Consider the following 15,613-nt stretch of genomic DNA (forward strand, 5'->3'; position numbering starts at 1 on the left):
CTTATTTTCCTAGAAATCCCTGTTTTTAACCTGAAATATCGCTTATTTTCATAGAAATCCCTGTTTTTCCCCTAAAATATCGCTTATTTTCATAGAAATCCCTGTTTTTAACCTGAAATATCGCTTATTTTCATAGAAATCCCTGTTTTTAACCTGAATTATCACTGATTTTCATAGAAATCCCTGTTTTTCCCCTAAAATATCGCTTATTTTCATAGAAATCCCTGGTTTTCACCTTAAATATCGCTTATTTACATAGAAATCCCTGTTTTACCCTTAAAATATCACTTATTTTCATGGAAATCCCTGTTTTTCCCCTAAAATATCGCTGATTTTCATAGAAATCTCTGTTTTTTCCCTAAAATATCGCTTATTTTCATGGAAATCCCTGTTTTTAACCTGAAATATCGCTTATTTTCATAGAAATCCCTCTTTTTCCCCTAAAATATCGCTTATTTTCATAGAAATCCCTGTTTTTCCCCTAAAATATCGCTGATTTTCATAGAAATCCCTGTTTTTAACCTTAAATATCGCTTATTTTCCTAGAAATCCCTGTTTTTAACCTTAAATATCGCTTATTTTCATAGAAATCCCTGTTTTTCCCCTAAAATATCGCTGATTTTCATAGAAATCCCTGTTTTTAACCTTAAATATCGCTTATTTTCATAGAAATCCCTGTTTTTAACCTTAAATATCGCTTATTTTCATAGAAATCCCTGTTTTATCCTGAAATATCGCTTATTTTCATAGAAATCCCTGTTTTTAACCTTAAATATCGCTTATTTTCATAGCAATCCCTGTTTTTCCCCTAAAATATTGCTTATTTTCATTGAAATCCCTCTTTTTAACCTTAAATATCGCTTATTTTCATAGCAATCCCTGTTTTTCCCCTAAAATATTGCTTATTTTCATAGAAATCCCTGTTTTTAACCTTAAATATCGCTTATTTTTATAGAAATCCCTGTTTTTAACCTTAAATATCGCTTATTTTCATGGAAATCCCTGTTTTTCCCCTAAAATATCGCTGATTTTCATAGCAATCCCTGTTTTTCCCCTAAAATATCGCTTATTTTCATAGAAATCCCTGTTTTTATCCTTAAATATCGCTTATTTTCATAGAAATCCCTGTTTTATCCTGAAATATCGCTTATTTTCATCGAAATCCCTGTTTTTAACCTGAAATATCGCTTATTTTCATAGAAATCCCTGTTTTTAACCTTAAATATCGCTGATTTTCATAGAAATCCCTGTTTTTCCCCTAAAATATCGCTTATTTTCATAGAAATCCCTGTTTTTAACCTTAAATATCGCTTATTTTCATAGAAATCCCTGTTTTTCCCCTAAAATATCGCTTATTTTCATAGAAATCCCAGTTTTTAACCTTAAATATCGCTTATTTTCATAGAAATCCCTGTTTTTAACCTTAAATATCGCTTATTTTCATAGAAATCCCCGTTTTTAACCTTAAATATCGCTTATTTTCATAGAAATCCCTTTTTTTCCCCTTAAATGTCGCTTATTTTCATAGAAATCCCTGTTTTTAACCTTAAATATCGCTTATTTTCATAGAAATCCCTGTTTTTAACCTTAAATATCGCTGATTTTCATAGAAATCCCTGTTTTTAACCTTAAATATCGCTGATTTTCATAGAAATCCCTCTTTTTCCCCTAAAATATCGCTGATTTTCATAGAAATCCCTGTTTTTAACCTTAAATATCGCTTATTTTCATAGAAATCCCTGTTTTTAACCTTAAATATCGCTTATTTTCATAGAAATCCCTGTTTTTCCCCTAAAATATCGCTTATTTTCATAGAAATCCCTGTTTTTAACCTTAAATATCGCTTATTTTCATAGAAATCCCTGTTTTTAACCTGAATTATCGCTTATTTTCATAGAAATCCCTGTTTTTAACCTTAAATATCGCTTATTTTCATGGAAATCCCTGTTTTTCCCCTAAATTATCGCTTATTTTCATAGAAATCCCTGTTTTTCCCCTAAAATATCACTTATTTTCATAGAAATCCCTGTTTTTCCCCTAAAATATCGCTTATTTTCATAGAAATCCCTGTTTTTCACCTTAAATATCGCTTATTTTCATAGAAATCCCTGTTTTTCCCCTAAAATATCGCTTATTTTCATAGAAATCCCTGTTTTTCCCCTAAAATATCGCTTATTTTCATAGAAATCCCTGTTTTTCCCCTAAAATATCGCTGATTTTCATAGAAATCCCTGTTTTTAACCTTAAATATCGCTTATTTTCATAGAAATCCCTGTTTTTAACCTTAAATATCGCTTATTTTCATAGAAATCCCTGTTTTTCCCCTAAAATATCGCTTATTTTCATAGAAATCCCTCTTTTTCCCCTAAAATATCGCTTATTTTCATAGAAATCCCTGTTTTTCACCTGAAATATCGCTTATTTTCATAGAAATCCCTGTTTTTAACCTTAAATATCGCTTATTTTCATAGAAATCCCTGTTTTATCCTGAAATATCGCTTATTTTCATAGAAATCCCTGTTTTTAACCTGAAATATCGCTTATTTTCATAGCAATCCCTGTTTTTCCCCTAAAATATTGCTTATTTTCATGGAAATCCCTGTTTTTCCCCTAAAATATCGCTTATTTTCATAGAAATCCCTCTTTTTCCCCTAAAATATTGCTTATTTTCATAGAAATCCCTGTTTTTCCCCTAAAATATCGCTGATTTTCATAGAAATCCCTGTTTTTAACCTTAAATATCGCTTATTTTCATAGAAATCCCTGTTTTTAACCTTAAATATCGCTTATTTTCATAGAAATCCCTGTTTTTAACCTTAAATATCGCTTATTTTCATGGAAATCCCTGTTTTTAACCTTAAATATCGCTTATTTTCATGGAAATCCCTGTTTTTCCCCTAAAATATCGCTGATTTTCATAGAAATCCCTCTTTTTCCCCTAAAATATCGCTTATTTTCATAGAAATCCCTGTTTTTATCCTTAAATATCGCTTATTTTCATAGAAATCCCTGTTTTTAACCTGAAATATCGCTGATTTTCAGAGAAATCCCTCTTTTTCCCCTAAAATATCGCTTATTTTCATAGAAATCCCTGTTTTTCCCCTTAAATATCGCTTATTTTCATAGAAATCCCTGTTTTTAACCTTAAATATCGCTTATTTTCATAGAAATCCCTGTTTTTCCCCTAAAATATCGCTTATTTTCATAGAAATCCCTCTTTTTCCCCTAAAATATCGCTTATTTTCATAGAAATCCCTCTTTTTAACCTTAAATATCGCTTATTTTCATAGAAATCCCTGTTTTTATCCTTAAATATCGCTTATTTTCATAGAAATCCCTGTTTTTCCCCTAAAATATCACTTATTTTCATAGAAATCCCTGTTTTTCCCCTAAAATATCGCTTATTTTCATAGAAATCCCTGTTTTTAACCTTAAATATCGCTTATTTTCATAGAAATCCCTTTTTTTCCCCTTAAATGTCGCTTATTTTCATAGAAATACCTGTTTTTCACCTGAAATATCGCTTATTTTCATAGAAATCCCTGTTTTTAACCTTAAATATCGCTTATTTTCATAGAAATCCCTGTTTTTAACCTTAAATATCGCTTATTTTCATAGAAATCCCTGTTTTTCCCCTAAAATATCGCTTATTTTCATAGAAATCCCTGTTTTTCACCTAAAATATCGCTGATTTTCATAGAAATCCCTGTTTTTAACCTGAAATATCGCTGATTTTCATAGAAATCCCTCTTTTTCCCCTAAAATATCGCTGATTTTCATAGAAATCCCTCTTTTTCCCCTAAAATATCGCTTATTTTCCTAGAAATCCCTGTTTTTCCCCTAAAATATCGCTTATTTTCATAGAAATCCCTGTTTTTAACCTTAAATATCGCTTATTTTCATAGAAATCCCTGTTTTTCCCCTAAAATATCGCTTATTTTCATAGAAATTCGCTGTTTTTAACCTGAAATATCGCTTATTTTCCTAGAAATCCCTGTTTTTCACCTGAAATATCGCTTACTTTCTTAGAAATCCCTGTTTTTAACCTTAAATATCGCTTATTTTCATAGAAATCCCTGTTTTTCCCCTGAAATATCGCTTACTTTCTTAGAAATCCCTGTTTTTAACCTTAAATATCGCTTATTTTCATAGAAATCCCTGGTTTTCACCTGAAATATCGCTTATTTTCATAGAAATCCCTGTTTTTAACCTTAAATATCGCTTATTTTCATAGAAATCCCTGTTTTATCCTGAAATATCGCTTATTTTCATAGAAATCCCTGTTTTTAACCTTAAATATCGCTTATTTTCATAGAAATCCCTGTTTTTCCCCTAAAATATTGCTTATTTTCATAGCAATCCCTGTTTTTCCCCTAAAATATTGCTTATTTTCATGGAAATCCCTGTTTTTCCCCTAAAATATCGCTTATTTTCATAGAAATCCCTGTTTTTAACCTTAAATATCGCTTATTTTCATAGAAATCCCTGTTTTATCCTGAAATATCGCTTATTTTCATAGAAATCCCTGTTTTTAACCTTAAATATCGCTTATTTTCATAGCAATCCCTGTTTTTCCCCTAAAATATTGCTTATTTTCATGGAAATCCCTGTTTTTCCCCTAAAATATCGCTTATTTTCATTGAAATCCCTCTTTTTAACCTTAAATATCGCTTATTTTCATAGAAATCCCTGTTTTTAACCTTAAATATCGCTTATTTTTATAGAAATCCCTGTTTTTAACCTTAAATATCGCTTATTTTCATGGAAATCCCTGTTTTTCCCCTAAAATATCGCTGATTTTCATAGAAATCCCTGTTTTTATCCTTAAATATCGCTTATTTTCATAGAAATCCCTGTTTTTAACCTTAAATATCGCTTATTTTCATAGAAATCCCTGTTTTTAACCTGAAATATCGCTTATTTTCATAGAAATCCCTGTTTTTAACCTTAAATATCGCTTATTTTCAGAGAAATCCCTGTTTTTCCCCTAAAATATCGCTTATTTTCATAGAAATCCCTGTTTTTAACCTTAAATATCGCTTATTTTCATAGAAATCCCTGTTTTTAACCTTAAATATCGCTTATTTTCAGAGAAATCCCTGTTTTTCCCCTAAAATATCGCTTATTTTCATAGAAATCCCTGTTTTTAACCTTAAATATCGCTTATTTTCATAGAAATCCCTGTTTTTCCCCTGAAATATCGCTTATTTTCATAGAAATCCCTGTTTTTAACCTTAAATATCGCTTATTTTCATAGAAATCCCTGTTTTTAACCTTAAATATCGCTTATTTTCATAGAAATCCCTGTTTTTCCCCTAAAATATCGCTTATTTTCATAGAAATCCCTCTTTTTCCCCTAAAATATCGCTTATTTTCATAGAAATCCCTCTTTTTAACCTTAAATATCGCTTATTTTCATAGAAATCCCTGTTTTTATCCTTAAATATCGCTTATTTTCATAGAAATCCCTGTTTTTCCCCTAAAATATCGCTTATTTTCATAGAAATCCCTGTTTTTCCCCTAAAATATCGCTTATTTTCATAGAAATCCCTTTTTTTCCCCTTAAATGTCGCTTATTTTCATAGAAATCCCTGTTTTTAACCTTAAATATCGCTTATTTTCATAGAAATCCGTGTTTTTAACCTTAAATATCGCTGATTTTCATAGAAATCCCTGTTTTTAACCTTAAATATCGCTTATTTTCCTAGAAATCCCTGTTTTTCCCCTAAAATATCGCTTATTTTCATAGAAATCCCTGTTTTTCACCTGAAATATCGCTTATTTTCATAGAAATCCCTGTTTTTAACCTGAAATATCGCTGATTTTCATAGAAATCCCTCTTTTTCCCCTAAAATATCGCTTATTTTCCTAGAAATCCCTGTTTTTCCCCTAAAATATCGCTTATTTTCATAGAAATCCCTGTTTTTAACCTTAAATATCGCTTATTTTCATAGAAATCCCTGTTTTTAACCTTAAATATCGCTTATTTTCATAGAAATCCCTGTTTTTCCCCTAAAATATCGCTTATTTTCATGGAAATCCCTGTTTTTCACCTGAAATATTGCTTATTTTCATAGAAATCCCTGTTTTTAACCTGAAATATCGCTTATTTTCATAGAAATCCCTGTTTTTAACCTTAAATATCGCTTATTTTCATGGAAATCCCTGTTTTTCCCCTAAAATATCGCTTATTTTCATAGAAATCCCTGTTTTTCCCCTAAAATATCACTTATTTTCATAGAAATCCCTGTTTTTCCCCTAAAATATCGCTGATTTTCATAGAAATCCCTGTTTTTCCCCTAAAATATCGCTTATTTTCATAGAAATCCCTGTTTTTCACCTGAAATATCGCTTATTTTCATAGAAATCCCTGTTTTTAACCTGAAATATCGCTGATTTTCATAGAAATCCCTCTTTTTCCCCTAAAATATCGCTTATTTTCCTAGAAATCCCTGTTTTTCCCCTAAAATATCGCTTATTTTCATAGAAATCCCTGTTTTTAACCTTAAATATCGCTTATTTTCATAGAAATCCCTGTTTTTCCCCTAAAATATCGCTTATTTTCATAGAAATCCCTGTTTTTAACCTGAAATATCGCTTATTTTCATAGAAATCCCTGTTTTTAACCTTAAATATCGCTTATTTTCTTGGAAATCCCTGTTTTTAACCTTAAATATCGCTGATTTTCATAGAAATCCCTGTTTTTCCCCTGAAATATCGCTTACTTTCTTAGAAATCCCTGTTTTTAACCTTAAATATCGCTTATTTTCATGGAAATCCCTGTTTTTAACCTTAAATATCGCTTATTTTCATAGAAATCCCTGTTTTTCACCTGAAATATCGCTTATTTTCATAGAAATCCCTGTTTTTAACCTTAAATATCGCTGATTTTCATAGAAATCCCTGTTTTTAACCTGAAATATCGCTTATTTTCATAGAAATCCCTGTTTTTCCCCTAAAATATCGCTTATTTTCATAGAAATCCCTCTTTTTCCCCTAAAATATCGCTTATTTTCATAGAAATCCCTGTTTTTCACCTGAAATATCGCTTATTTTCATAGAAATCCCTGTTTTTAACCTTAAATATCGCTTATTTTCATAGAAATCCCTGTTTTTCCCCTAAAATATCGCTGATTTTCATAGAAATCCCTGTTTTTAACCTTAAATATCGCTGATTTTCATAGAAATCCCTGTTTTTAACCTTAAATATCGCTTATTTTCATAGAAATCCCTGTTTTATCCTGAAATATCGCTTATTTTCATAGAAATCCCTGTTTTTAACCTTAAATATCGCTTATTTTCATAGCAATCCCTGTTTTTCCCCTAAAATATTGCTTATTTTCATTGAAATCCCTCTTTTTAACCTTAAATATCGCTTATTTTCATAGCAATCCCCGTTTTTCCCCTAAAATATTGCTTATTTTCATAGAAATCCCTGTTTTTAACCTTAAATATCGCTGATTTTCATAGAAATCCCTGTTTTTAACCTTAAATATCGCTTATTTTCATAGAAATCCCTGTTTTTCCCCTAAAATATCGCTTATTTTCATAGAAATCCCAGTTTTTCCCCTAAAATATCGCTTATTTTCATAGAAATCCCTGTTTTTCCCCTAAAATATCGCTTATTTTCATAGAAATCCCCGTTTTTAACCTTAAATATCGCTTATTTTCATAGAAATCCCTTTTTTTCCCCTTAAATGTCGCTTATTTTCATAGAAATCCCTGTTTTTAACCTTAAATATCACTTATTTTCATAGAAATCCCTGTTTTTAACCTTAAATATCGCTGATTTTCATAGAAATCCCTGTTTTTAACCTTAAATATCGCTTATTTTCATAGAAATCCCTCTTTTTCCCCTAAAATATCGCTGATTTTCATAGAAATCCCTGTTTTTAACCTTAAATATCGCTTATTTTCATAGAAATCCCTGTTTTTAACCTTAAATATCGCTTATTTTCATAGAAATCCCTCTTTTTCCCCTAAAATATCGCTGATTTTCATAGAAATCCCTGTTTTTAACCTTAAATATCGCTTATTTTCATAGAAATCCCTGTTTTTAACCTGAAATATCGCTTATTTTCATAGAAATCCCTGTTTTTAACCTTAAATATCGCTTATTTTCATGGAAATCCCTGTTTTTCCCCTAAAATATCGCTTATTTTCATAGAAATCCCTGTTTTTCCCCTAAAATATCACTTATTTTCATAGAAATCCCTGTTTTTCCCCTAAAATATCGCTGATTTTCCTAGAAATCCCTGTTTTTCCCCTAAAATATCGCTTATTTTCATAGAAATCCCTGTTTTTCACCTGAAATATCGCTTATTTTCATAGAAATCCCTGTTTTTAACCTGAAATATCGCTGATTTTCATAGAAATCCCTCTTTTTCCCCTAAAATATCGCTTATTTTCCTAGAAATCCCTGTTTTTCCCCTAAAATATCGCTTATTTTCATAGAAATCCCTGTTTTTAACCTTAAATATCGCTTATTTTCATAGAAATCCCTGTTTTTAACCTTAAATATCGCTTATTTTCATAGAAATCCCTGTTTTTCCCCTAAAATATCGCTTATTTTCATAGAAATCCCTGTTTTTAACCTGAAATATCGCTTATTTTCATAGAAATCCCTGTTTTTAACCTTAAATATCGCTTATTTTCTTGGAAATCCCTGTTTTTCCCCTGAAATATCGCTTACTTTCTTAGAAATCCCTGTTTTTAACCTTAAATATCACTGATTTTCATAGAAATCCCTGTTTTTAACCTTAAATATCGCTTATTTTCTTGGAAATCCCTGTTTTTAACCTTAAATATCGCTGATTTTCATAGAAATCCCTGTTTTTCCCCTGAAATATCGCTTACTTTCTTAGAAATCCCTGTTTTTAACCTTAAATATCGCTTATTTTCATGGAAATCCCTGTTTTTAACCTTAAATATCGCTTATTTTCATAGAAATCCCTGTTTTTCACCTGAAATATCGCTTATTTTCATAGAAATCCCTGTTTTTAACCTTAAATATCGCTGATTTTCATAGAAATCCCTGTTTTTAACCTGAAATATCGCTTATTTTCATAGAAATCCCTGTTTTTCCCCTAAAATATCGCTTATTTTCATAGAAATCCCTCTTTTTCCCCTAAAATATCGCTTATTTTCATAGAAATCCCTGTTTTTCACCTGAAATATCGCTTATTTTCATAGAAATCCCTGTTTTTAACCTTAAATATCGCTTATTTTCATAGAAATCCCTGTTTTTCCCCTAAAATATCGCTGATTTTCATAGAAATCCCTGTTTTTAACCTTAAATATCGCTGATTTTCATAGAAATCCCTGTTTTTAACCTTAAATATCGCTTATTTTCATAGAAATCCCTGTTTTATCCTGAAATATCGCTTATTTTCATAGAAATCCCTGTTTTTAACCTTAAATATCGCTTATTTTCATAGCAATCCCTGTTTTTCCCCTAAAATATTGCTTATTTTCATTGAAATCCCTCTTTTTAACCTTAAATATCGCTTATTTTCATAGCAATCCCCGTTTTTCCCCTAAAATATTGCTTATTTTCATAGAAATCCCTGTTTTTAACCTTAAATATCGCTGATTTTCATAGCAATCCCTCTTTTTCCCCTAAAATATCGCTTATTTTCATAGAAATCCCTGTTTTTATCCTTAAATATCGCTTATTTTCATAGAAATCCCTGTTTTTAACCTTAAATATCGCTTATTTTCATAGAAATCCCTGTTTTTAACCTTAAATATCGCTTATTTTCATAGAAATCCCTGTTTTTCCCCTAAAATATCGCTTATTTTCATAGAAATCCCAGTTTTTCCCCTAAAATATCGCTTATTTTCATAGAAATCCCTGTTTTTCCCCTAAAATATCGCTTATTTTCATAGAAATCCCCGTTTTTAACCTTAAATATCGCTTATTTTCATAGAAATCCCTGTTTTTAACCTTAAATGTCGCTTATTTTCATAGAAATCCCTGTTTTTAACCTTAAATATCACTTATTTTCATAGAAATCCCTGTTTTTAACCTTAAATATCGCTGATTTTCATAGAAATCCCTGTTTTTAACCTTAAATATCGCTTATTTTCATAGAAATCCCTCTTTTTCCCCTAAAATATCGCTGATTTTCATAGAAATCCCTGTTTTTAACCTTAAATATCGCTTATTTTCATAGAAATCCCTGTTTTTAACCTTAAATATCGCTTATTTTCATAGAAATCCCTCTTTTTCCCCTAAAATATCGCTGATTTTCATAGAAATCCCTGTTTTTAACCTTAAATATCGCTTATTTTCATAGAAATCCCTGTTTTTAACCTGAAATATCGCTTATTTTCATAGAAATCCCTGTTTTTAACCTTAAATATCGCTTATTTTCATGGAAATCCCTGTTTTTCCCCTAAAATATCGCTTATTTTCATAGAAATCCCTGTTTTTCCCCTAAAATATCACTTATTTTCATAGAAATCCCTGTTTTTCCCCTAAAATATCGCTGATTTTCCTAGAAATCCCTGTTTTTCCCCTAAAATATCGCTTATTTTCATAGAAATCCCTGTTTTTCACCTGAAATATCGCTTATTTTCATAGAAATCCCTGTTTTTAACCTGAAATATCGCTGATTTTCATAGAAATCCCTCTTTTTCCCCTAAAATATCGCTTATTTTCCTAGAAATCCCTGTTTTTCCCCTAAAATATCGCTTATTTTCATAGAAATCCCTGTTTTTAACCTTAAATATCGCTTATTTTCATAGAAATCCCTGTTTTTAACCTTAAATATCGCTTATTTTCATAGAAATCCCTGTTTTTCCCCTAAAATATCGCTTATTTTCATAGAAATCCCTGTTTTTAACCTGAAATATCGCTTATTTTCATAGAAATCCCTGTTTTTAACCTTAAATATCGCTTATTTTCTTGGAAATCCCTGTTTTTCCCCTGAAATATCGCTTACTTTCTTAGAAATCCCTGTTTTTAACCTTAAATATCACTGATTTTCATAGAAATCCCTGTTTTTAACCTTAAATATCGCTTATTTTCTTGGAAATCCCTGTTTTTAACCTTAAATATCGCTGATTTTCATAGAAATCCCTGTTTTTCCCCTGAAATATCGCTTACTTTCTTAGAAATCCCTGTTTTTAACCTTAAATATCGCTTATTTTCATGGAAATCCCTGTTTTTAACCTTAAATATCGCTTATTTTCATAGAAATCCCTGTTTTTCACCTGAAATATCGCTTATTTTCATAGAAATCCCTGTTTTTAACCTTAAATATCGCTGATTTTCATAGAAATCCCTGTTTTTAACCTGAAATATCGCTTATTTTCATAGAAATCCCTGTTTTTCCCCTAAAATATCGCTTATTTTCATAGAAATCCCTCTTTTTCCCCTAAAATATCGCTTATTTTCATAGAAATCCCTGTTTTTCACCTGAAATATCGCTTATTTTCATAGAAATCCCTGTTTTTAACCTTAAATATCGCTTATTTTCATAGAAATCCCTGTTTTTCCCCTAAAATATCGCTGATTTTCATAGAAATCCCTGTTTTTAACCTTAAATATCGCTGATTTTCATAGAAATCCCTGTTTTTAACCTTAAATATCGCTTATTTTCATAGAAATCCCTGTTTTATCCTGAAATATCGCTTATTTTCATAGAAATCCCTGTTTTTAACCTTAAATATCGCTTATTTTCATAGCAATCCCTGTTTTTCCCCTAAAATATTGCTTATTTTCATTGAAATCCCTCTTTTTAACCTTAAATATCGCTTATTTTCATAGCAATCCCCGTTTTTCCCCTAAAATATTGCTTATTTTCATAGAAATCCCTGTTTTTAACCTTAAATATCGCTGATTTTCATAGCAATCCCTCTTTTTCCCCTAAAATATCGCTTATTTTCATAGAAATCCCTGTTTTTATCCTTAAATATCGCTTATTTTCATAGAAATCCCTGTTTTTAACCTTAAATATCGCTTATTTTCATAGAAATCCCTGTTTTTAACCTTAAATATCGCTTATTTTCATAGAAATCCCTGTTTTTCCCCTAAAATATCGCTTATTTTCATAGAAATCCCAGTTTTTCCCCTAAAATATCGCTTATTTTCATAGAAATCCCTGTTTTTCCCCTAAAATATCGCTTATTTTCATAGAAATCCCCGTTTTTAACCTTAAATATCGCTTATTTTCATAGAAATCCCTTTTTTTCCCCTTAAATGTCGCTTATTTTCATAGAAATCCCTGTTTTTAACCTTAAATATCGCTTATTTTCATAGAAATCCCTGTTTTTAACCTTAAATATCGCTGATTTTCATAGAAATCCCTGTTTTTAACCTTAAATATCGCTGATTTTCATAGAAATCCCTCTTTTTCCCCTAAAATATCGCTGATTTTCATAGAAATCCCTGTTTTTAACCTTAAATATCGCTTATTTTCATAGAAATCCCTGTTTTTAACCTTAAATATCGCTTATTTTCATAGAAATCCCTCTTTTTCCCCTAAAATATCGCTGATTTTCATAGAAATCCCTGTTTTTAACCTTAAATATCGCTTATTTTCATAGAAATCCCTGTTTTTAACCTGAAATATCGCTTATTTTCATAGAAATCCCTGTTTTTAACCTTAAATATCGCTTATTTTCATGGAAATCCCTGTTTTTCCCCTAAAATATCGCTTATTTTCATAGAAATCCCTGTTTTTCCCCTAAAATATCACTTATTTTCATAGAAATCCCTGTTTTTCCCCTAAAATATCGCTGATTTTCATAGAAATCCCTGTTTTTCCCCTAAAATATCGCTTATTTTCATAGAAATCCCTGTTTTTCCCCTAAAATATCGCTGATTTTCATAGAAATCCCTCTTTTTCCCCTAAAATATCGCTTATTTTCATAGAAATCCCTGTTTTTCCCCTAAAATATCGCTGATTTTCATAGAAATCCCTGTTTTTAACCTTAAATATCGCTTATTTTCATAGAAATCCCTGTTTTTAACCTTAAATATCGCTTATTTTCATAGAAATCCCTGTTTTTCCCCTGAAATATCGCTTATTTTCATAGAAATCCCTGTTTTTCCCCTAAAATATCGCTTATTTTCATAGAAATCCCTCTTTTTCCCCTAAAATATCGCTTATTTTCATAGAAATCCCTGTTTTTCACCTGAAATATCGCTTATTTTCATAGAAATCCCTGTTTTTAACCTTAAATATCGCTTATTTTCATAGAAATCCCTGTTTTATCCTGAAATATCGCTTATTTTCATAGAAATCCCTGTTTTTAACCTGAAATATCGCTTATTTTCATAGCAATCCCTGTTTTTCCCCTAAAATATTGCTTATTTTCATGGAAATCCCTGTTTTTCCCCTAAAATATCGCTTATTTTCATAGAAATCCCTCTTTTTCCCCTAAAATATTGCTTATTTTCATAGAAATCCCTGTTTTTCCCCTAAAATATCGCTGATTTTCATAGAAATCCCTGTTTTTAACCTTAAATATCGCTTATTTTCATAGAAATCCCTGTTTTTAACCTTAAATATCGCTTATTTTCATAGAAATCCCTGTTTTTAACCTTAAATATCGCTTATTTTCATGGAAATCCCTGTTTTTAACCTTAAATATCGCTTATTTTCATGGAAATCCCTGTTTTTCCCCTAAAATATCGCTGATTTTCATAGAAATCCCTCTTTTTCCCCTAAAATATCGCTTATTTTCATAGAAATCCCTGTTTTTATCCTTAAATATCGCTTATTTTCATAGAAATCCCTGTTTTTAACCTGAAATATCGCTGATTTTCATAGAAATCCCTGTTTTTCCCCTAAAATATCGCTTATTTTCATAGAAATCCCTGTTTTTCCCCTTAAATATCGCTTATTTTCATAGAAATCCCTGTTTTTAACCTTAAATATCGCTTATTTTCATAGAAATCCCTGTTTTTCCCCTAAAATATCGCTTATTTTCATAGAAATCCCTCTTTTTCCCCTAAAATATCGCTTATTTTCATAGAAATCCCTCTTTTTAACCTTAAATATCGCTTATTTTCATAGAAATCCCTTTTTTTCCCCTTAAATGTCGCTTATTTTCATAGAAATACCTGTTTTTCACCTGAAATATCGCTTATTTTCATAGAAATCCCTGTTTTTAACCTTAAATATCGCTGATTTTCATAGAAATCCCTGTTTTTCCCCTAAAATATCGCTTATTTTCATAGAAATCCCTGTTTTTCACCTAAAATATCGCTGATTTTCATAGAAATCCCTGTTTTTAACCTGAAATATCGCTGATTTTCATAGAAATCCCTCTTTTTCCCCTAAAATATCGCTGATTTTCATAGAAATCCCTGTTTTTATCCTTAAATATCGCTTATTTTCCTAGAAATCCCTGTTTTTCCCCTAAAATATCGCTTATTTTCATAGAAATCCCTGTTTTTAACCTTAAATATCGCTTATTTTCATAGAAATCCCTGTTTTTCCCCTAAAATATCGCTTATTTTCATAGAAATCCCTGTTTTTAACCTTAAATATCGCTTATTTTCATAGAAATCCCTGGTTTTCACCTGAAATATCGCTTATTTTCATAGAAATCCCTGTTTTTAACCTTAAATATCGCTTATTTTCATAGAAATCCCTGTTTTATCCTGAAATATCGCTTATTTTCATAGAAATCCCTGTTTTTAACCTTAAATATCGCTTATTTTCATAGCAATCCCTGTTTTTCCCCTAAAATATTGCTTATTTTCATGGAAATCCCTGTTTTTCCCCTAAAATATCGCTTATTTTCATAGAAATCCCTGTTTTTAACCTTAAATATCGCTTATTTTCATAGAAATCCCTGTTTTATCCTGAAATATCGCTTATTTTCATAGAAATCCCTGTTTTTAACCTTAAATATCGCTTATTTTCATAGCAATCCCTGTTTTTCCCCTAAAATATTGCTTATTTTCATGGAAATCCCTGTTTTTCCCCTAAAATATCGCTGATTTTCATAGAAATCCCTGTTTTTCCCCTAAAATATCGCTTATTTTCATAGAAATCCCTGTTTTTATCCTTAAATATCGCTTATTTTCATAGAAATCCCTGTTTTTAACCTTAAATATCGCTTATTTTCATAGAAATCCCTGTTTTTAACCTGAAATATCGCTTATTTTCATAGAAATCCCTGTTTTTAACCTTAAATATCGCTTATTTTCATAGAAATCCCTGTTTTTCCCCTAAAATATCGCTTATTTTCATAGAAATCCCTCTTTTTCCCCTAAAATATCGCTTATTTTCATAGAAATCCCTCTTTTTAACCTTAAATATCGCTTATTTTCATAGAAATCCCTGTTTTTATCCTTAAATATCGCTTATTTTCATAGAAATCCCTGTTTTTCCCCTAAAATATCGCTTATTTTCATAGAAATCCCTGTTTTTCCCCTAAAATATCGCTTATTTTCATAGAAATCCCTGTTTTTCCCCTAAAATATCGCTTATTTTCATAGAAATCCCTGTTTTTAACCTTAAATATCGCTTATTTTCATAGAAATCCCTTTTTTTCCCCTTAAATGTCGCTTATTTTCATAGAAATCCCTGTTTTTAACCTTAAATATCGCTTATTTTCATAGAAATCCCTGTTTTTAACCTTAAATATCGCT

General features: G+C 30.1%; 1 long non-coding RNA gene across 7 annotated transcripts in view; it reads right to left on the reverse strand.

Annotated features, from left to right (window-relative positions):
* Positions 1 to 15,613, reverse strand: part of LOC125687839 (uncharacterized) — a 50,731-nt gene extending 35,118 nt beyond the window's left edge. For 2 of the 7 annotated variants that reach the window (XR_007374430.1, XR_007374428.1), the window contains exons 1-2: positions 9,906 to 10,084; positions 1,382 to 1,463 (exon numbers count right to left, since the gene is read on the reverse strand). This is a non-coding gene — a long non-coding RNA (uncharacterized LOC125687839). Of the gene's footprint in view, positions 1 to 1,381; positions 1,629 to 4,700; positions 5,126 to 9,905; positions 10,085 to 12,241; positions 12,296 to 12,979; positions 13,062 to 15,272; positions 15,472 to 15,559 lie in introns of those variants that run through there. The other 5 variants (XR_007374432.1, XR_007374434.1, XR_007374433.1 and 2 more) reach the window with 5 other exon arrangements.

The sequence above is a fragment of the Lagopus muta genome, unplaced genomic scaffold, assembly GCF_023343835.1.
Source record: "Lagopus muta isolate bLagMut1 unplaced genomic scaffold, bLagMut1 primary scaffold_91, whole genome shotgun sequence".
Taxonomy (NCBI): domain Eukaryota; kingdom Metazoa; phylum Chordata; class Aves; order Galliformes; family Phasianidae; genus Lagopus; species Lagopus muta.